This window comes from Schistocerca gregaria, chromosome 4 (genome assembly GCF_023897955.1).
Source record: "Schistocerca gregaria isolate iqSchGreg1 chromosome 4, iqSchGreg1.2, whole genome shotgun sequence".
In the NCBI taxonomy this organism is placed as follows: domain Eukaryota; kingdom Metazoa; phylum Arthropoda; class Insecta; order Orthoptera; family Acrididae; genus Schistocerca; species Schistocerca gregaria.
Window position 1 is genome coordinate 298,295,898 of NC_064923.1, and position 24,024 is coordinate 298,319,921.

Below are 24,024 nucleotides of genomic sequence, written 5' to 3' on the forward strand. Positions count from 1 at the left end.
TCTGAGTGCAGTGGCCATTTTTTGACAGTGATCTTCATTTGCTGCTTGTTCCAGACCACTTTCTTGTGAGATTTCCCCCAAATATTTAAACTGAGAAACCCTTTTAATTTTTTGTGCTTCTGTGTAACAGCAAGGCAATCTACTATAATATCACTTCAACCCAATTTGACTGACTGATCTATATTTTCCTCGACTTTTACTCTTGCCATTCTGTAATTATCTTTTCCAAAACACAGTTAAACAGTAATGTTTCCTTAGTCAGTGTTAGAGTGTTATTAATTAGCTCTTATTCCTTTAAAATTTGGGAAGAGACTCATGACCAACAGAACTGCAGGCCTTTTTCAAATCCACAAATGTACATAAAGTGTTGTTATCAGAAATCTTTTGGTGCCTAAGGATTAGTCTTAAATTAAGAATTTGTTCTGAACAGGATCTGTTTAGTCTAAAGCCTACTTGGTATTCACCAATTTTAGGTACTAACTGTTGATGGGCTTCATGGAATAAACACTGTGAAAGAATTTTGTATATTACTGGGAGAAGAGAGATCCTCGGTAATTATTAACATCAGTTCTGTCCCCTTTCTCATGCAATGGATGAATTATGGCAGTTTTCAGTCCTCATATATTAAATTAAATTATTTTGATTATGTCAGGAAAGGAGTTAGGGTTGGTGTTATTAGTTTGCTGTCATTGGAATTTATTCACAGGGTCTGGACAGTTTAATAGTTTTTCAAAATAATTAGCAAGTACCTTACAATTTTTCTGGTTGTGAGGAGCCAGCCAGCCATTTCCGCTTTTGAAGCACAGACTTTGTTGCTGGTAAATGTTTTATAGAAGTTACTTGTATTGTTCTTTCGGATTTTTTTTTTATATTTCTAAATGTTGGGAATTTATGTAATTTCTTTTAGTTTGTCTAATAATTTTGATGTTTCCTTTCTTACAGTTAAAAAGGCGTTGTACATATTTTCATTTTTGTTACTATTCCAATTTTTTAATGTTTCACACCTAAACTTAATTGCTGTTTTACAATCTGCATTCCGCCAAGGGTATTTTTGTTTCTTTCAAAACAGAATTAAATTTTGTGGTGTTTTGATGAATTTCTCTTTTGAGTTTTGTGAATTGTTGGCTTGTTTATTGTCAAGTTTGCTTGTTAGAGTTGGGGTTATTTTAGTGGTGTCAAACTTTAGGATAATGTTTTTTGTTTTGAAGAGTTTTTGAAGTTGACGTTTTGCTTTCAGTCACATTAAATAACGGCCATAATCAATATTAGCCCCTTCCTTAACTTGGACATTTAAAATTTCTTTGTAGTTAGGGTATGAAACTGCTATATAATTGATTTGAATTTCCCCAATAAATGTATTGAATGCCTGCCAAGTTTTTTGTTTAGGATTTTTTTTTAATGGGTTGACATGATTTTAAGGTTCAAATTTTGCAAATGTCAACAAGTCTTTTATGATTTTGGTTTGTTCATTTATGCACAGTAAATACATCCACTGTTTTCTTATATTTTTTCTCTTTACCTGATCAAGCATTAGAATCTTCCTTTAAAATTTTAACATGGTTTGAGGGATTTTTTGAGATGATGATTTGTAATGTTTCCCAAGTTTCATTAACTTCTTCAGGTTTTTTATGGTTATCCTCATTGACTGGCATATGGGCATTACTTAAACTTCATGCTTTATTTGTGTCTTGAAGAGAAATTGTCATTAATCTATTATTAATGCATTTTGCCTTCATTATTGAGTTTAAAATATTTTTCGAGACTGCAAAGGCAGCTCCCAGATGTGGTGTATGACTAAGTATTCTTTTATCAGTTTTATTTTTAAAAAGAAAATAATTGTCAAAATCCATGGTGTAATTGTCCGTCAATCGTGTTTCTTGTAGTGTTGAAATTTGAATCTTCTGTTCTTTTAATGTATCCCCCAATTTATGAAATTCACTTGGTTACAAAAGTGTTTGTGTGATAAGTGTTGCAAAAAATGTTTTTGTTTTGGTTTTAAGTTTGGTCAGGGGACTCCGACTTCCTCTGTTGAATCAGATTGCATTTTAAACTGGCCACCCTAGAATCAGAAAGATCAGTTGCACCAGTAATACTTGTGCTGGATTGACCACCTGGGGTACTATTGTGATTATAAAAATGCTCCATGATGACTGTACCTGGAATCAGGTGGGGTTGAGTAGACTCATTGAGTGAACCCCGAGTATTAAGACTGAAAGGGTTAGTTTCAGAATATAAATTTCAGCTGCACCACTGGTGAACAGACACTGACCACTTTGCTGCTTGCTACAAGACAGATGCAAAGTGGATTTGGTTTTATTTTGCCTTTGTCCAAGACTGCTTATTTTGTATTCGCAGCTGTCCACCATATCTGATGGAATATTAACTATCCGCCAGCTGTGACCTGTCCAATACCGTAGGCAAGGTTGGTTTCTTAGACTTCTAGTTACAATTTAGTTTCTATTTTGTTAATAACACAGTTTGTCAAAGCCCCAGAAGATTTGCTATTCATATGATCATCATGTGATCTGTGTAAAACAATTGCCTTGTTTGAAGTACTAGCTAAAAACAGCAGCTGGCTAGTGTAAAACAGGGCAAGTGCAGCAGTAATTGACATAATTATCAGTGTGAATAGGATAGCTTAGAACTGGTCATAATTTATGAGTAGTGTGATTTACAGAAGAGCTAACAGTATGTGCTGCGTGAGTCAATGAGTAAATGTTTGAATGAATGAATGATCCTTCAGTACACCTTGATTCCGACATGAACCAATCCTATAAAAGTCATTGTTATTATGAAGGGAAATGGTAGAATTATTTTGACACTTCTACACTTTTAATATTCTTGTTACAATTTGCAAGAATTATTTTTTCTGGTGAGAGAAAAAATCATGCACAGTGCAGTAGATTTCTAATTAATGTTTAAATAAATCATGACACAGTAAGGCAAGAAAAGTAGAAGCTCAACAACATGCTAATTATGCTGGATACCTAATAAATGTGATTGCATTACAAAGGATAAATTACTACTTCACTGGCACTGCCATTACAGCTATGTAGTTATAATTTCCTATTTTGTTAATAATACAGATTGTCACAGCATCCACAAAATATGCCACTCATATGATCACCAGTCTTCAAAGTTTTATTTTTTCAGTTTCTGCCACAGCTGTGTTCAGATATTTTTATTTGTGATGAAAACTATTTTTCTTATGAGAAGAAGAATTATGCACTGTACAGTAGATTTCCAAGTACATTATTACATTGTAATGTTAGACTAGCAGAAGACCACCTATATGCTGGTTACCCTGGATACCTTTCTACTGGTCACTTTTTCATATTTCTCTACTCATTATCTAACAATGGAAAATATAGGATGGAATGATGACAGTATCATGAGAAGGACAGTTACTCCTCATCATATAGCAGGAAGGCTGAGTCACAGACAGGCACAACAAAAATATAGTCAAACAAAGCTTTCAGCCAAATAGGCCTTCATCATAATTAGACAACATACACACACATACTCCTACAAATGCAACTCACACACAGGTGGCAACAGTCTCTGGCTGCCAAAGGTCTGGCCTTGGCAGCAAGATTATAATTTTTTACAAAGATATTTCCAGAGTAAGGCCTGATATCTTTGTTTGCTACATTCAACTTTCTCCATTAAACCAGAGGGCTTTTCCATCTTCATGGAACAACCCTTAATAGGAATGATGCTCTTGTTTTGACAGCCTCCCATTTCATTGTTGCACTTTAGTGAGAAACAAATTTAGTCATTTCATATTTATCAAACTACAGGTAAGATCTGAAGTGAAACAAAGGGCTACCGTATTTCCTGGGGAAATGCACTTAAATGTGATTTACAGAATATCCATGTAGTTGTAGATAAAGATTCATACAAGCTCAGATGTTCACCAAACTTCAGTGTGTGTTCTTCAAGTGTCTACCACTTCAGATTTTGCAGTATTTCCATTAAACATCTCAAGACAAACAAGACTGTTTTTAGAACACACTGGATGTCCTATATTAGCTGGTCCTAACTGGATTCCATACATTAGAGAAGCATGCTATTATCAACATTTCACAAACAGTTTCTATGTAAAAGAAACGAGCATTCCTCAGTAGTCAACCAGAAATTTGAGCCTGCCATTTGTTCTACCAATAACCAAGCTCATGTGATAATAAAATTCTCTTGAGCTTCCAGCAATGTCATGTGGTTAAATGAGCTTCCAGCAATGTCATGTGGTTAAATTTGAGCTTCCAGCAATGTCATGTGGTTAAATATCCATGAGCTTTTGGGCAAGTACCCCTTACCTTTTGACAAGTGGTGACAGACATGACTTGACCGTAGTTGAGGACACTTTCATCAAAAAGCTCATGGTAGTTTAACCACTTGACATGGTTGTAAGCTCAAGAAAATATTTTTATTTTATGTTGCTGTCAAACTACATGTTAATGTATCAAAGCATCAAGGTTATGTGATGTTTCTACTCCAAATACCTAGCAACCATTAACTCATATTACTCATATTCATTGTACAATCAACTCTGTTTCTCGCTCATTAATTCTTTAGTCAAATGCTACTATATTTTTTTACAATCATTGTTGAGAAAAATATATATTGACCATCAGCTTAACTTCAGAAATGAAGCTGCCCATGACAGGAGACTGAATGTAAAGCAACTGAGCTACAGTAGTAGCAACAAAAGACTTATATTGAACAGGACACTGCAAAGAGAAACACTGCTGTCAGCCATTAAATCTTCAGATGTTGAAGACACTCGTTGTGATAGTGAGCATAGATGTTGAGAACCTTCAAAGCTTGGAACAAGGGGCAGTTATATTAAATTATCAGAATAATAGTTCAATGGTCACTAGTGATAGAGGTAGCATGTTGTGCTTAAAAAGTTGAGAGTTCAAGTTTTTTAATATTAAAAATTTATATTTATTTTGTCATGAACTGGATTTTAACAGCCCAGGCTAGGGCAAACAACTTTTGATCAACTTTAAGTAACCAAACTTTGACCATGATTTTAAGGGAAGTTCAACTGACATTTAATCAAAGGGAGATGTCATACAATTTCAAGATGAGCATTTCAGTAACTACATCCAATGCATCACGTGGATGTTTTGTTGCATTATGCAGTAAGTGATTTGAACATTTGGTTTCACCAAGTGCTTGTTACCTTCTTGAAGCAGTTTAAACACAGAACTACCAGTATGCTTCCAGTAATGTACAATAACATTATCTGCACAGTATGCAGGCATGGCCTTTACATTTAAATTATAAAATTAAAGTGAAGACTTTATCAGGCTGAATACCATTAGCTGCCTCATCAGCCTGTTCAATGAAGCCCATAAGCCTGTTTTTATTACCTTCTCAGGATAAAAATATCTTATAACAAAAGGGAAAAATTCTTCTGTTTTATGATTACAGACATTTGTTGCAATAGAGTAAAAGCTGCTTGATTTAGTTGGACTTTTGAAAACGTCAACAAACTTCTGGACACTTATTGCAGCCATAACCCTTTTCACAGTAGCTTGTGCCTTAGTTTGACCACTTGTCATCATATTAACAAAATGTAGTCACAGAATGTTCGATAATATGAAAAACTAATCTTTTAATGTCCTTTCTCCCATTAGCAAAATATATGACTAAATTTGAGGTGACCTCCACTTCTCTTCAGACCCAATTGTGAACTTCTGTACAAGAATGTTGGCTGTAGTCGGCATTACACTGTGTGTAATGCTGAAGTAACTCTTACATAACACACAGTATAAGCTTGTGTGTCAGTTGAGAAGTAACTAATGTAGCGAGTGTGCTTCACTATGAAGGTCTCTATAACCCACTTTCATGAGTTCTTGTCACTTCTGAGCCTTATTTATACCACAGCTGCTAATCAGTACAAGGCAAATTCATCTGTGGGTTGCCATTACTGGCCAAGAAACAAGCAAACACACCCTCATGACCCCTCCAGGTCTGTGGGCTTTGTTCCTTGCATTCCCTTGAGCCAAATCTTCTTCTTTCTGTGGAAGCACAAACAAAAAAGACTGTATGTCAACAATAATATTGGCTATTATGTGTAAATGTTTCACTATTTGTAGGTCAAGGGATTTGAACTACTATGGGATCACTACTTTTAACAGACATCTCTCTGGTTTTCATGACAGAAAATAAAACTTCACATTCTATATCTGATGAATAGTTTTCAGCTAAAGGAAATTTCTTGTAGCCTAACTGCCACAGCCCTACGTGGCTGATCAATATAAACTTTCTCACACCACTTGCAAGTGATTTTTATATACTACACTCTGTGCCAAAGATTGCAAATTTTCTTTAGCACTGAAAATTTTTTTGACATGTTATTGTAATTGGTACAGAATATACAGGAAATCAACACACTTGCAACACAGAATGACAACCTAGCATTAAATGATCGGAGTCAATTTCCATTTTCCCCCTATGTCAAATAAAGTTTTTGTGACAAATATTAGATTCAGACTGCAAAGTCCTCTTATTTCTCACCATTTGTTAAATATATCTTCATGTAAAAGCTGTCCATGCTACTGTATCCTGTGCAAGCTTCTTCATCTCCCAGTACCTACTGCAGCCTACATCCTTCTGAGTCTTAGTGTATTTATCTCTTGGTCTACGTCTATGATTTTTACCCTCCACACTGCCCTCCAATACTAAATTTGTGATCCCTTGATGCCTCAAAACATGTCCTACCAACCTATCCCTTCTTCTAGTTAAGTTGTGCCACAAACTTCTCTTCTCCCCTATCCTATTCAATGCCTCCTCATTAGTTATATGATCTACCCATCTAATCTTCAGCATTCTTCTATAGCACCACATTTCGAAAGCTTCTATTATCTTCTTGTCCAAATTAGTTATCGTCCATGTTTCACTTCCATACATGGCTATGCTCCATACAAATACTTTGAGAAACGACTTCCTGACACTTAAATCAATACTCGATGTTGACAAATTTCTCTCCTTCAGAAACACTTTCCTTGCCATTGCCAGTCAACATTTTATATCCTCTCTACTTTGAGCATCAGATATTTTACTCCTCTAATATCAAAACTCTTTTACTACTTTAAATGTCTCATTTCCTAATCTAATTCCCTCAGCATCACCTGAGTTAAATCGTCTACATTCCATTATCCTCATTTTGCTTTTGTTGATGTTCATCTTATAACCTCCTTTCATGATACTGTCCATTCCGTTCAACTGCTCTTCCAAGTCCTTTGCTGTCTCTGACAGAATTACAATGTCATTGGCGAACCTCAACATTTTTATTTCTTCTCCATGGATTTTAATACCTACTCCGAATTTTTCTTTTCCCTTTCATGCCCCTCGACTCTTATAACTGCCATCTGGTTTCTGTACAACTTGTAAATAGCCTTTCGCTCCCTGTATTTTACCCCTGCCACCTTCAGAATTTGAAAGAGAGTATTCCAGTCAACATTGTCAAAAGCTTTCTCTAAGTCTACAAATGCTAGAAATGTAGGTTTCCTTTCCTTAACCTATTTTCTATTTTCTAAGATAAGTCGTTGGGTCAGTATTGCCTCGCGTGTTCCAACATTTCAACAGAATCCAAACTGATCTTCCCCCAGGTCAGTTTCTACCAGTTCTTCCATTCGTCTGTCGAGAATACGCGTTAGTATTTTGCATCCGTGACTTATTAAACTGATTGTTCGGTAATTTTCACTTCTGTCAACACCTCTACATCTACATCTACATCTACATCCGTACTCCGCAAGCCACCTGACGGTGTGTGGCGGAGGGTACCCTGAGTACCTCTATCGGTTCTCCCTTCTATTCCAGTCTCGTATTGTACGTGGAAAGAAGGATTGTCGGTATGCTTCTGTGTGGGCTCTAATCTCTCTGATTTTATCCTCATGGTCTCTTCGCGAGATATACGTAGGAGGGAGCAATATACTGCTTGACTCTTCGGTGAAGGTATGTTCTCGAAACTTCAACAAAAGCCCGTACCGAGCTACTGAGCGTCTCTCCTGCAGAGTCTTCCACTGGAGTTTATCTATCATCTCCGTAACGCTTTCGCAATTACTAAATGATCCTGTAACGAAGCGCGCTGCTCTCCGTTGGATCTTCTCTATCTCTTCTATCAACCCTACCTGGTGCGGATCCCACACTGCTGAGCAGTATTCAAGCATTGGGCGAACAAGCGTACTGTAACCTACTTCCTTTGTTGTCGGATTGCATTTCCTTAGGATTCTTCCAATGAATCTCAGTCTGGCATCTGCTTTACCGACGATCAACTTTATATGATCATTCCATTTTAAATCACTCCTAATGCGTACTCCCAGATAATTTATGGAATTAACTGCTTCCAGTTGCTGACCTGCTATTTTGTAGCTAAATGATAAGGGACCTATCTTTCTATGTATTCGCATCACATTACACTTCGCTACATTGAGATTCAATTGCCATTCCGTGCACCATGCGTCAATTCGCTGCAGATCCTCCTGCATTTCAGTACAATTTTCCATTGTTGCAACCTCTCGATACACCACAGCATCATCTGCAAAAAGCTTCAGTGAACTTCCGATGTCATCCACCAGGTCATTTATGTATATTGTGAATAGCAACGGTCCTATGACACTCCCCTGCGGCACACCTGAAATCACTCTTACTTCGGAAGACTTCTCTCCATTGAGAATGACGTGCTGCGTTCTGTTATCTAGGAACTCCTCAATCCAATCACACAATTGATCTGATAGTCCGTATGCTCTTACTTTGTTCATTAAACGACTATGGGGAACTGTGTCAAACGCCTTGCGGAAGTCAAGAAACACGGCATCTACCTGTGAACCCGTGTCTAAGGCCCTCTGAGTCTCGTGGACGAATAGCGCGAGCTGGGTTTCACACGATCGTCTTTTTCGAAACCCATGCTGATTCCTACAGAGTAGATTTCTAGTCTCCAGAAAAGACATTATACTCGAACATAATACGTGTTCCAAAATTCTACAACTGATCGACGTTAGAGATATAGGTCTATAGTTCTGCACATCTGTTCGACGTCCCTTCTTGAGAACGGGGATGACCTGTGCCCTTTTCCAATCCTTTGGAACGCTTCGCTCTTCTAGAGACCTACGGTACACCGCTGCAAGAAGGGGGGCAAGTTCCTTCGCGTACTCTGTGTAAAATCGAACTGGTATCCCATCAGGACCAGCGGCCTTTCCTCTTTTGAGCGATTTTAATTGTTTCTCTATCCCTCTGTCGTCTACTTCGATATCTACCATTTTGTCAACTGTGCGACAATCTAGAGAAGGAAGCACAGTGCAGTCTTCCTCTGTGAAACAGCTTTGGAAGAAGACATTTAGTAATTCGGCCTTTAGTCTGTCATCCTCTGTTTCAGTACCATTTTGGTCACAGAGTGTCTGGACATTTTGTTTTGATCCACCTACCGCTTTGACATAGGACCAAAATTTCTTAGGATTTTCTGCCAAGTCAGTACATAGAACGTTACTTTCGAATTCATTGAAAGCCTCTCGCATAGCCCTCCTCACACTACATTTCGCTTCGCGTAATTTTTGTTTGTCTGCAAGGCTTTGGCTATGTTTATGTCTGCTGTGAAGTTCCCTTTGCTTCCGCAGCAGTTTTCTAACTCGGTTGTTGTACCACGATGGCTCTTTTCCATCTCTTACGATCTTGCTTGGCACATACTCATCTAACGCATATTGTACCATGGTTTTGAACTTTGTCCACTGATCCTCAACACTATCTGCACTTGAGACAAAACTTTTGTGTTGAGCCGTCAGGTACTCTGTAATCTGCTTTTTGTCACTTTTGCTAAACAGAAAAATCTTCCTACCTTTTTTAATATTTCTATTTACGGCTGAAATCATCGACGCAGTAACCGCTTTATGATCGCTGATTCCCTGTTCTGCATTAACTGATTCAAATAGTTCGGGTCTGTTTGTCACCAGAAGGTCTAATATATTATCGCCACGAGTCGGTTTCTTTGGTATCGGGATTATTATATTCTTCTTGAAGTCTGAGGGTATTTCGCCTGCCTCATAAATCTTGCTCACCATATGGTAGAATTTTGTCAGGACTGGCTCTCCCAAGGCCGTCAGTACTTCTAATGGAATGTTGTCTACTCCCTGGGCCTTGTTTCGACTCAGGTCTTTCAGTGCTCTGCCAAACTCTTCACGCAGTATTGTATATCCCATTTCATCTTCATCTACATCCTCTTCCATTTCCATAATATTGTCCTCAAGTACATTGCCCTTGTATAGGCCCTCTATATACTCCCTCCACCTTTCTGTTTTCCTTTATCTGCTTAGAACTGGGTTTCCATCTGAGCTCTTGATATTCACACAAGTGGTTCTCTGTTCTCCAAAGGTCTCTTTAATTTTCCTGCAGGAAGTATCTATCTTACCCCTAGTGAGATAACCCTCTACATCCTTACATTTGTCCTCTAGTCATCCCTGCTTAGTCATTTTGCATTTCCTGTCAATCTTGTTTTTGAGACGTTTCAATGTTTTTCTATGCAAACATACATTTTTGTGTCTTTTGTTCAAATAATATCTGTAAAGCCGCACTTCATGTTTATCTGTGTTTTTGACATTCAGTTATCACCTGAAGATGGCCTGAGAAGCCAAAAGCCAGTTCATACCATGTAAACGTAATTCTGAGGAACTTGAGGAGGTGTTTTTCCTTTTCAATATTTTTATGATGTTCTGCCAACCACTGACAGAAAAATCAGTTAATATTGGAATTTTTTCTTGATTATCCCACTTTAATAGAAGAAGGATTGTAATATTTTGTTATATTCCTTCAAAGACAACTCAGTGTGTTAATTTTAAGTATCACTGACAAATGACCTGCACACTTGTACCTTCGAATTTGTGCTGTTCAATGTTTACCCAATGGATAAGCTCAGTCTTAGACTGTTGACATGGTTTTCTCATCCTTAACATGTCAGAGAACATATTTACTTTCATAAATGTTTAGTACTCCCACAAAACACTGACTTTGCCATGGCAGAGAAGTACGTGTGTGTCAAGGATACGGATGTTGTATTGTATTGTACATTTATTGGTTCTGTAAATCATACGCTGTACAAGGGTACATAATGATATAGGACAAGTCAAATAATTTGCAATAACATTTAACAGAAAAAACTGTTGTATGGTTTTCAGTATATAGCAATATAACTCTAACATATGGGAATAACGTTTCACAAATAAATTTTACACGCACACATTTCATACTTTTGGCCTTGATTATACAGACACACACATATATGTAATAGACCACATATAATACACAGATAAATCTACATGCACACATTTCTTATTTTGGCCTTAATTGTATAAACTATTTAATTTTTTCACATATTTACATTGTAGATAAAAATTCATCAACACTATAGTAGCAATTCTGTAGCAAGTAGTCACTCACTGCAGTTTTGAATTTATGCATGCCAGTTATTGCCTTAATTTCTTTAGGTAGTTTGTTATACAGTTTTTTTTCCTGCTTCTTAGGGTACTTTTTGTTTTAGTGATGTATGTGAAAACTGCATATGTAAATCTTGATTATTCCTTGTATTGTATGAATGGATATTTTGTTTTTTTGGAGCAATCTTGCTATTTTCATCTACGATTTTCCTTATAAACATTATTGTTCCTAGAATATATAGGCATGGTAATGGAAGAATATGAAGCTTTTTAAATGAGGGTTTGCATGAAGATCAAGGTTCTAAGCCTTCCATGGCTCTTATAATTATTTTTTGTGCCATAAAACAGCTTTTGCTGGGTGGTGAATTTCCCCAGCAAACTAAACCATATCTTAGTAGTGATTCTGCTTGGGCATAGTACACATTTTTTATGGATTGCATAGATGTGCAACCAGCAAGAATTTTTATACTATAACAAATGGTATTTAATTTACTACATAGGTGTTGTGTGTGTTTCTGCCATCTTTTGCCTAACAGTTCTATGGTTGCAGTTAAAAGGTGTTTATTCTGCACTGTGTGTAGATGCATAGTGTTTATTATTAAGTTGTTCATTGCCCACCATTTTGATACATGTGTGGTGCTCTTTTTTTATTTCATTTTGGAGCTCTTCTGGGGTTTTTCCTTGGATTAGTATATTTGTATCATCAGCATATTTAATGTACTTATAGTTAGGGCTGGATGGTTACAGGTCATTTACAAACAGCAAGAACAGGATTGATCCCAGTACGGAACCCTGCAGCACACTGTACTTAACACACTGTTTTCCTGATTGATAGGAAGTTAAATTTTTCCTTCTTTGTACAAGACTTCAACTATTTGGTGTCTGTTTTATAGATATGACTTTACCCATTCATAGGCTGGGCCTCTGACGCCAACATTTTTATGCTTTCTAAGCAATAGGCCATGGTTAATGATGTCAAATGCCTTTGAAAGATCTAGGAATATTGCTGCAATGTGTTCTTTTTTTATCTAATGCATTTAAAGCTTCATTTCAGAAATCGATAATAGCTGCCTCAGTGGATTTACATTTTCGGAAACCATGCTGTGTAGCATGAGAAAAGTTTATTTTTGTCAATGAAATCTACAAGTCTTTTATAAAAGATTTTTTCAATTATTTTAGAAAAAACAGATAGTAGAGAGACTGGCCGATAATTTGTTATATCTGTTTTTTCACCCTTTTTGAACAATGGCTTCACTTTAGCTATTTTTAGCCTTTTTGGAAAGATTCCCTGAGAAAGTGAACTATTGAATATATCTACCATGGGCTTAACTACTAAGGGTGCACATTTTTTTATGATATGGTCTGGTATGTTGTCAGTAACAGAGGAAAATTTTGATTTTAGATCCCCTGTTGTTTTTAGCATTTCCTGTTCATCTGTTGGGTGTAGGAAGAGAGACTTGTTACAAGGGATAGTTTTAATCTTATTTGCTTCATCAGAATCTCAGCTGCCTCAGAGAAATATGAGTTAAAATTATTTGCTATTCGCTGGGGCTCAGATATTACAGAAGTGTTTTCATTCAGTTTGATATTATGGTATTCTCTCCGTTTTACTCCTGTTTCATGCCTTACAATCTCCCATATGGCTTTCATTTTGCTTTGTGCATTTGCTATGAAGAAACTATTTGCCATTTTTTTTGCTTCTTTTATGACTTTAGTTAAAATCTTTTTGTAATTCTTAAAATAGAATTAAATTCTGGGGATTTGGTGTGCTGTCTAGATATTTAATGAAGTAGTCTCTTTGTCTTCACAGATATTTGTATCCCTGTTGTGATCCATTTTATTTCCAGATCCTGTTTTGTGACTGTATTTTTATGGAGTGGAAAGCAAAGTTCAAAATAATAGGTAAAACTATTTACGAATTTGTTGAACTTATCATTTGTACTTTCACTTTCATGGATGTCTTCCCAAGTTTCTTTACACAGATAGTTACAGAAATGTTGTATATCCTGGTCATTATACTTCCTAGATGTAGTAGTTAGACATGCAGTTGAACTAAATGGTTTTCCTAATCTTATACTAATTTCTTGGGCTGCGTGGTCCCCAAAGCCCATATTATGGGTTTGTGATGTGTGTTGGCGTTTCTATAGTATCCTTTAAATTGGAAGTTTCTATGAGGTTCAGGAAAGCAGTTTTTTGATAAGACTCATTTGCAAAGTCAATGTTGAAATCACCACATACAATAAGTGGAAACCCAACAAACTCATTACATATGATTGATGAAGGTGGTAGCAGGCTTTGCAGTACTTGAAGGGGAAACAGTTTGGACAAATGACTTACCTGGACTTGTAACATTAGACCACATTTCCTTGCTATGTTTGTACTATGAACAGATAAAAGCAAAGGAAAACTACATCTGTTATTTTTCCCCAACAACATGCAGCTCCACTATATGGTTTGATGATCATGGTATCCTCTTGGGTAAAATATTGCAGAGATAAAGTGGTTTGCCATTTGGATCTCCAGGTGGGGAGCACTCAGTAGGATGTCATCAGAAAAAAGAAAACTGCAAGTTGGAGTGTGGATTATTAGATCCCTTAACTGAGTAGGTAGGTTACAAAATTTAAGGAGACATGTAAATAATGTAAAGTTAGATATAGTGGGGTTTAGTGAAGTGCAGTGGCAGGAAGAAAAAAAAAAAAAACACCTGGCCAGGCAAGTATAGCATTATAAATACAATATCAAACACAGGTAAAATAGGAGTAGGTGCAGTAATGAATAAGAAAATAGGAATGGAACAATTACTAACAAAGAGATAGAGGGGCTGGCCAGTACTTACCTCAGCTCAGTACAGCTGATAGAAACACAAAAAACAACCGAAAATTTAAGTTCCTAGCTTTCGGAATAAATGTTCCTTCATCGGGGAGGAGAGAGGGGAAAGAAAGGGAAGAAGGGAAAGTGGATTTAGTTACTCACAACCCAGGTTATGAAGCAACAGAGAAAGGAAAACAGGGAAGGTAGCAAGGATGGAGGCATAGTTGTCAGAGGGAAGCCAAAGATATTCCACTGCAGGTACTGTGCCAGCTTCAAACCAAAGAGGATGCATACAGAAGTAAAGAGGTGTATAGTGTAAAGATGTAGGATGAAAAGATGCATGAATGGCTAAAGAGGAAAGGGAAAGAGGAGAAGACTGAAAAGTAAATGGGAGTGAGGTTGTTTAACGTAGGTTCAGTCCAGGGGGATGGCGGGATGAAAGGATGTGCTGGAGTGCAAGTTCCCATCTCCGCAGTTCAGAGGGACTGGTGTTGGGTGGGAGAAGCCAAATGGCACATACGGTGTAGCAGGTTCCTAGATCCCTAGAATTATGCTGGAGGGCATGCTCCGCTACTGGGTATTGGACATCTCCTAGGCGGACAGTTCGTCTGTGTCCGTTCAAGCGCTCAGCCAGTTTAGTTGTTGTCATACCAATGTAAAAGGCTGTGCAGTGCAGGCATGTCAGCTGATAAATGACATGTGTAGTCTCACAGGCCTTCCCCCTGCATCCCCCCACAACCACCTACTCCAGCCCTGCTACTGGGAAAACATACACAATTCAAGGCAGGGCCACGTGTGAGACTACACATGTCATTTATCAGCTGATGCCGTTATCTTCATTCGTTCCCAGTAATAACAGTTACCCTCTTTTCCAAATTTCCTGGACATAGTATTGTTTTCTCTTTATGGTGTGATCCTATTATGCAGTGCTACATATTTGACTGCTGATTTCTTTTCTGACTGCAAAGGAGTGAGAGCTATAAGAGAGCTTCTACATTTAAACAGCTCAGCACAAAATCACAAAACACTGTTTCCATAATCCTTCTATATTTATATAAGTTCTCAACTCACAACAACTGATAATTATCTGAGCTTCTCATGCAACAAGCTGATACATAATGCTTCAGTGCTTGATCAAGATCATAAGCTTGAACTTAACTCGAGATAGCATGGCATGGAGTCTATATAACAAGTCTTATTTTCCTTCACTGCTCGACTGTTGTCATTGGACCCCTTTCTTCTTTGAAGTCCACAGTACCACCAAAGCACCACTGCAAAGCACTAGTGGCCTCTTACTGGCCAGTGCAAATCATACATCAATTGTCAGTTCCTGCACTGTGCCCGTAATTTTCTTTCTCATATCTGCGCATAAATTTTAACACACCTAGTCATGGTAGATGCTCTTTATGATACTACTAGTTAAAGTCATGTATTTTACATGCACATCTGTAATTGGTCTTGTAAAATGAAAATGAGATATGTGACTATGATTTACTGAAACATGTACCACTACTGTAGGGAAGAGATAAAATCTGAAAAGCAAAATGAAAAATGCACAGTCTAGATATAGTGGGGCCCAGTGATGTGAAACAGAAAGAAGATGAGGATTTCTTGTCAGACAAATATAGCCTAAGATCAACAGCAGCAAAAAATGGTAGAGTGGGAGCAGGATTCATTATGAATGAGAAGGTAGGGCAGAGAGTGAGTTAAAGTGAACAGGTCAGTGACAGTTTTTTTTCCATCAGATTCACCAGAAAACCAAAGCAGACAACAACAGTTCAGGTCTATATGTTGACATTGTAAGCAGAAGGTGAACAGATAGAGAAAATATATGAGGGAAGTTCAAGGGAATTGTACAGAACAATCATTATGAAAGAGAATGGTAAACTGAAGTACTGGGGAATGATAAGACACATTTGTAGTTCACTTAAGATGTGGACACTGTGAATCTGGAATAACACAGTGGACAGTTCAGTTAAAGAGGAATGGATATCTCTGAAGGAGCAAGTACAGATGTCAAACAGACAAACATGTTTAATGGACAGGTAACTGTTACGGGGAAACCAAAAGAGAAATTGTTGTAAGAAGTACTGATTCAGCATATAGAAAAGTCAAAACAAGATTTTGTGAAGGGAATTCCACTGTTAAATGCAGATGAAAGTGCAAATAGCTGTAAAGAATTTACTGAATACCTGTATAAAGGGAGGAATTGTCTTATGACATGATTGGAGAAGAAATTGGAATCAATACTCATGAGATGGGGAATCCAGTTTTAGAGTCAACATTTAAAATGTTTGGAAGACTTGGGATTAAATAAGCCAGAACAGATACATAACTTTTAACTAGAAATTTCTAAAATCATTGGGGGAAGTCGCACATCATTCACTGTTTAAGTTGGTGTGTAGAGTCTACAAGTCTGTCAACACCTCATCAGACCTTTGGAAAAATAGCACCGATTCAATTGTGAAGATATCAAGTGCAGGTAAATATTAGAACCACCACACAATCAGCTTAACAACTCATAAATCCAAGGTGCACACAATAATAATGAAAACTGAGGAACTGTTAGATTATCATTTTGGCTTTAGGATTGATAAAGGCAGCAGAAAGATAGTCCTGACTAGATAAGGGAAGTAGGAGCAGAGAAAAATCAAGACACGTTCATAGGATTTTTCAAACTGGAAAAGGCAATCAACAATGTAAAACGGTGCAAGACGTTTGAAATTATGAGAAAAACAGTATTAAGATATAGAGAAACACAGGCAATATACTACATCCACAAGAACAAAGAGGAAGCTACAAGACTGAAAGACCAACAAAGTAGTTCTCCTATTACAAGGGGGTACGACAAGGTCACAGTCTTTTGCCCCTACTGTTCAATCTATACATTGAACAAGCAATGATGAAAATAAAAGAAATATTCAGGAACAGGATTAAATTTCTGGGTTAAAGGATGTCAATGATAAGATCTGCTGATGACATTGCTATCCTCAGTGAATGTGAAGCAGAATTACAAGATCTGTTGAATGGAATTAAGAACCTAATAAGTACAAAATATGGACTGAGGGTAAACCAAAGAAAGCTGAAAGCAATAGGAAGTAGTCAAAATGAGAGAAGGAAGAAACTTTAACATCAAAATCAGTGATCAGAAAGTAGATGAAGTTAAGGAATTCTGCTACGTTGGAAACAAAATAATCTATGATGGAAGAAGCACAGAGGACATAGAAAAATAAGGCTAGCACGCACTAAGAGGGCATTCATGGACCTTCATCTGAGGAAGAAATTTCTGAGAATGTGCATTTGGACCAAACTACTGTATGCCAATGAATCATGGACCATAGATAAACTGGAACAGAAGAGAACTGAAGTGTATGAGATGATGTGCTTACCACATGCCAAAAAAAGAAAAAAAAATTGTGCAGTATGTTAGCGATCAGTTGTCATCTCAACTCATTTTAGGCATATTTACAGCCAAATGTGTGGCTAAAGCTTGGGTACTATAGCACGGTTTATGATGATGTTATATTTGTGTTGCAAGTACATTGTTGAAGAGAGAGAGAGATCATATGAGGCAAGAAGTTGCCAGTTTTGATGGACCCAGTGATTCCCACCAAACATGGTTCCAAGGGGCAAAGATGACATATAGAGAGCATCTGGCCACTTTTTCACACTGTGCCAGCAGAAATCAAGCACTAAACTATTGTTAGAAGTGACCTGTCCCTATTTATTTCATCAGATTAATGGTGTCAACATGGTTTTAAATTATTGTAATGGCAGTTCAAGTTTGATCAGAGCCTAGTACAGACAGTTTTCTGTGAGTACATGTCACTCTGAACATAGTAGTCTTGGAACGGTATTACTCTGTTCGATTCAACTGAGAACTGAATTACCATTGGAACTAGTGATTCTGTTAGTGAATGTACATTATCCCACAGGGTTTCAAAGAGGTTCCATAGGATATAATCAGAGAAATAGTTATTAAGAGTGGAGAACTTAGTTGCAAGTCTTCTGGAGCTTTGCTTGTAGAGTGGTTTAAATCCTAACAGGATTTTAAACATGAATCAGTGTTATTATATGTTTGATTTGGGTTTGAATGGTTGGTATTTGAAGCCAGAAAAGTTAAATATTACATCTTTGATTTGGGTTTGAATAGTTGATATTTGAAGCCAGCAAAGGTACCGATGCCAACTTTGTCCCACTTTTCAAAACTAGTGGGCTATACAGAACAGTCTTGCAGGGAAACATTGTGGGTTGTTGTGTGTAGTAGCCTTGAGATCAAGGGATGACTTGCATGATAAATTTACTAGACTGGCTGTACATAAATTGTAATTCAACTTGCAGACTTCGTGGTATAGCACAGGCAGCTATTTCACAAATTATAACTTGATCATTTTATTGTTAACCTAAGGAACCATTAGCATGGAGCACTGATAGTGATAGTACCCACCTCAGAGATATCTGTGGTGAGAGTCTATTTAATGGTAACACCTGGGAAAGAATAGATGAGCGGTGCCAATGCCTGAAGAGGCCTAGTTTTTATCAATCATGTAACTTGAAGGTCAAAGTGACAAAAGAGATAATTTTTGTTTTTGTTTTGTTTTGTTTGATAAGTCAGTTCCTCAGTAGTATTTGGGCGAGCATGGGCACTAGTGTACAGCGACATAGAGTATGTATTTGTTTATGGTAAATAGTCTAAGTATACCACGGAAATTCAAAAAAGGGAAAAATCCAGACTAATTTACTTGTACCCTCAAGATAATAATTACAAACTTCAAAATGTGTTTAGAAATACTAGGTCAATTGAAGATGAGACAAGGAAAAGGAAAGAGAAAACTATGATATTTCACTAAAAGAAAGATAGGCCTCAAAATAAAACATAACCAGAGATATTCTTTGAGACTGATAGCGAAATAGAATTAGAAGCTGATAGTGAATGGAAGAATTAAACTCAAGAATAACAGTGGTACTTTTGAAATATTTTACTCTGCTATGTGAAAAGAAAGATAAAAAAGATAATATTTTCTTCATTTCACTAACAGAATATTACAAAAAAGCAGTACTTCCTTTTAGTTAATGCTACATGGTTGGTAGTTTGATATTTAGATCTTTGTTCCTAAGACTTAATTTATTTGGAACAAAGGATGGTGTAATGTGTAGACCATGAATCTTGGAAGGTAATAAAAACGAAATAGTAGGTAAATGTGCAACATTCAGTTTGAGTGTGACAGTAAAGTAAATTTGGACCATTCATCCGTTTAAATTAATGATTGAAATTAACATATTGTTTATAAACTGTTATTGAAAGTTGCTGCAGTCACATATCACGTCAAATGAAATGCAGATGCCATACATGTATGCAGTATGCTCTCTAGTTATTTATACAAATAAAACAAATTTTAAACTATGTACAAAATAAAATAGGATCCAGATTTTGAAGTAGTAACTTATTCTGGAACCAGTTTAATGTGAAGCTTTCTTATAGGGTTGAGGGAGAAGTTCGTCTTAGTTATACCAAAAAAAAAAAAAAACCATTTAGCAGTAGTTCATTTATTCAACCAAACACAAGCTAGGCTCACAACGAACTGAACATGGTGGAACAGGCCGAAGATAATCTTAGCTTAGTTCAAAGATGGATGCATCGATGTTGGTGTCGATTTCATTGGCGCCACAGGGTATTGAAGCAAGCATTCTCCAAAGTATTAACTGCATTCATTGCTGTACAGAGTTGCATAACTAGCAGGTTCCCTTTTTCAGATTTGTAGAGGTAGCACTAATTTATTGAAATAAAATAAACTGTGGATCACTACTTCATGAATGTAAGCTGCTTGCTAAACTGAATAAATATAATATTAACATAACAAAATAACACACAACACAGCATAATGCTGCAAAAGGTGCTGGTGGTATCAACTTTAAGAATGATGATTGATAGAGTATGTAATAAAAGATTTTTGCCATCCTTGTGCAATAGTAAACTAAGGACTTTATAACATGAATCAGTAATTGGAAGTAAAGATCATGTAACCTTCTGATAATTAATCAAAGTCAGATAAATTTATCAAATAGGTTGCTGTTATGTATGGTTAAGTGGTACTGCACAGAGAAGTGCAGATAGTTATTTGAAATAATTGCAGGGCTTAAACCAACAATATTTAACCACTCTTTCCCGATGGGTTTCAGGAAGTGCAGGCCACTGACAGGAGGATTTTATCATTGACAATGTGATTCTTAGACTGTCTGGCCTCACCTCTGTTTGGATAACCATTCCTCTCTCACCCTACAGGAAGTGGCAACTTTAGATTCCTGGATGTATTCATGTATGAATTCATTCTGAAATCAAAATTTAACAATGAGTACATTGAACACAAGTATATCTTTCATGACTGTTGGGTACCAGCATTAATTTTGCACTGCCCTGAGGAGGAGGGAGGGTGACCCTCTTGCTACTGTAGCCACTCTTCAAGTAATATTATTAACTGGTACTGTAAGCAAGTACTTGATAATTGAAATGCTTTGTATGGTTAAAATCAGGAAGAAGTACTATTCTGGGTAGAGAATAAACTATTTTTGAGCAGCATATATCATTACCTTTAGACTAAAGTATAGTATGAAGCGTCTGCAGGTTTACAAAAGGGAGTAATGGTGTAGCACTTTATAAGCTGATGTTGCATACATTGAGCTGGAGTGTGGCATCCAGTACTGCAGCCTGCATCAGCGAATAGCCTGGAGTGGCACTTACCAGTAAATGTAAGTATCAGAATCTTTTACAGTATAAGTTTTCTTAGTAGAAGTATTTTCATGTGTGCTTGTCCGGCAGTGTACGATTTTATGTCCCAGAGTAATTTGTCATAATTATTATTTTAACAGATATTTACTATTAGTAATACATGTGTTTTAAGAGGGTTTGTAGTAAAGGAAGTCCACTGTGGTGGAGAATTATTATAATACTGATTATTATAATATTGATTGTGGGCCCAAGTCTCAGGAATGAATTACAGTGTGAGGGTTTACTTGGAACACCTTATTGGAGGGCTTACTGTTCAAGGATGTCACCGATGAAGTGTCAGAAAATAATCAAAAGTTTCAAGTCCAATTTAATGGTATAGGAAGTATTTTGGGCTCTCAAACAGAGAATAAGTTGAAGAACATCAACCACAATTTACATGAAGTTAGTTTTTTTAGGTAAGAGAAGTGAATCTAGCAATGAATGTGGAATAGGCTAAATAATGGAAGTTATGTAACTTCAACCTCTTGCATAAAGGAAAATAGTTGTCGTCATGGCAGTAGTGGAGAGAATACATCAGAGGTCTGTGAGTCATCAAACAATGATGTTAGTCAGGACTGGACCCATAGACTACAGAATAGCTGATGGGATTCTGTAGAGAAACTGACATTAGGAATGAAAAGTAGTGAGCAAAATTTTCTTAAATATTTTCTAGGAGCTTTACCTTTCTTCTGGGATAACATTAAAAGTGTATTGCTTATTACAAGTCATTTGGAGGAAGACACTTCACAATGACTGTCCGAGATTTTCCTGTAGCAGTGATAGCCAACCAGGTCCCTACTGCCCACTATTGAGCATTCAACCTTTCATGATGAGCAGCAGGCTGTAGGCGTGTTAAAAACATTTTCATTGGCTGTTCATAAAATTTTGGCTAAGTATTTGGTAAGTAATTATTATTATACACTGTAATTCACTTACGTCTACTCTATAAAATTCAAAGCAATTTCCCTACTTTATAAATCACCATTACGGTACCTACTGAGGAACCAGTGGGTAGCTACAAAACTGTATTCCTAACACAGATAAAAAAGTGATTGGTATGTAGAATGGGTGACTATCCCTGCTGCAGAGCAGTTAAGGCCAATCAGCAGTCTGGCAATGCACAAAGAAAAGTCGAGATTACAATTATATTGTTGAGTGCCATTTGAGCCCATAAATGAGTTTCATCTAACTGAACTGTTAATAATATATTTATCGGATAAGGTTTAAGAATGTTTGGGGGGATGAGAGATGGATCAAGCCCAGACTCTATTAGAACTACTAACCAGTTGGATTATTAAATAAGGCTAAAGACATACCTGAAAGTAATATATCTAACTTGGTATAGGTAAATTGGAATGGAAAGGTGTTTAGTAAAAGAAGAAGTAAGTGGGAAAAGGAAGAACGAATAAATCACAAGGGGTATAGAAGTCTGAGTCACTCAATACAGTGGGAATGGGCTGGAATGATACATGCTGTCATAACAAGAACAATAATAACAAGAAGAAGAAGAATGGTAATAATAATAATCATTATCATCACAGTAACCATAGTAGTAGTAGCAACAGTAGTAATCAGGAGTGCCCACAGATTTTCTTGTCAAGTTGGGGCAATAAGTTTTCCCTGTATACGGTAAGTGATGCAATCTTGAGAACTTTGTTGTTTACTCATAATTTTTTCCTACTTGTTTATATGGTGCCCTTTCACTACCTCATCAATGATATAAATATAAACAAAGACTATAATTATTGTAAGACCTATTTTACATTTCCAACTTACATATTTTCCCGCCATTCGTGTTATGTTCTGTTGGCCCTCGTAAGCCCTATTCTCTCAAATAGCTAGTTGTTTTTCTGCCGTTATAGATTTTCTATTGATAACATTTTCCACAATTTGCCCTTCTCAGCCTCTGCCAGTACAGTACCACAAGCTTCAACGTAGATTGTCTAATCGATTTGTGTGGAAATTAGATCGTGTTCCCCTCAAGCACAACATCTAATCATTTTGGGGTCAATGATAAATAAGCCTGTACTCCTAGCCGCAATTTCAAAATTTTTCGTCACTTGAGTACACTGTAAACTGTGGTACAAAGTCGAGGGCAGCTTTTGAATTTTTTCCTGTCAAAGGAACGTGATATAATGAACAAAATATGCAAGAAAAAATTAATTTGAGCTTAGCATGATTAACTTGAACCGATACGCAATAATTTCACAACATTCCTATTGATGACTTCTTCCACATACTTTGTTGTTTTTGTCACAACATTAACGAAATTGCTTGACTTTTTAACTGAATCTATATGTCATTTACAACTCATATGCATTTTTTTCCAGATTCGTGAAACTTTTTGAAATTGGCAAGTGAATGCGCCATGATGCCTGCCATGCATTACACGTGGGTAGAAAAGCGCATACAACTTATTAAACAAATCCTTAAGTGTTTGAGAATAAACCAACCATGGATATATGACAGCCACCCGAAGAGAAGTGTTCTCTTTATGTCATCCACATCATTCTTGAAACGATAATTTTGTTAGGTTGCAAAGATTCAATGAAATCTTGAACTTTAGGGAATCGGCAGTCTACTTTTCTTCCCAACGTAATTTTACACATTGAAAATACCAACAGACTGTTGTCCTCTTCATCAAAGCATGGACAAATAAACAAATAAAATGAAACCAGCAGAGGTACTGGCTAGGTCCATTGTTACTTCCAGCAACGTGGTTCAAATGGTTCAAATGGCTCTGAGCACTATGGGACTCAACTGCTGTGGTCATCAGTCCCCTAGAACTTAGAACTACTTAAACCTAACTAACCTAAGGACATCACACACATCCATGCCCGAGGCAGGATTCGAACCTGCGACCGTAGCAGTCGCACGGTTCCGGACTGCGCGCCTAGAACCGCGAGACCACCGCGGCCGGCCAGCAACGTGATTACTGGGATTTCTAACAGTGGAATTTGAATCTTATTCGCCCTCTTCTCGCAGTATTTAACTGCAGGTAGTATAGGGTTT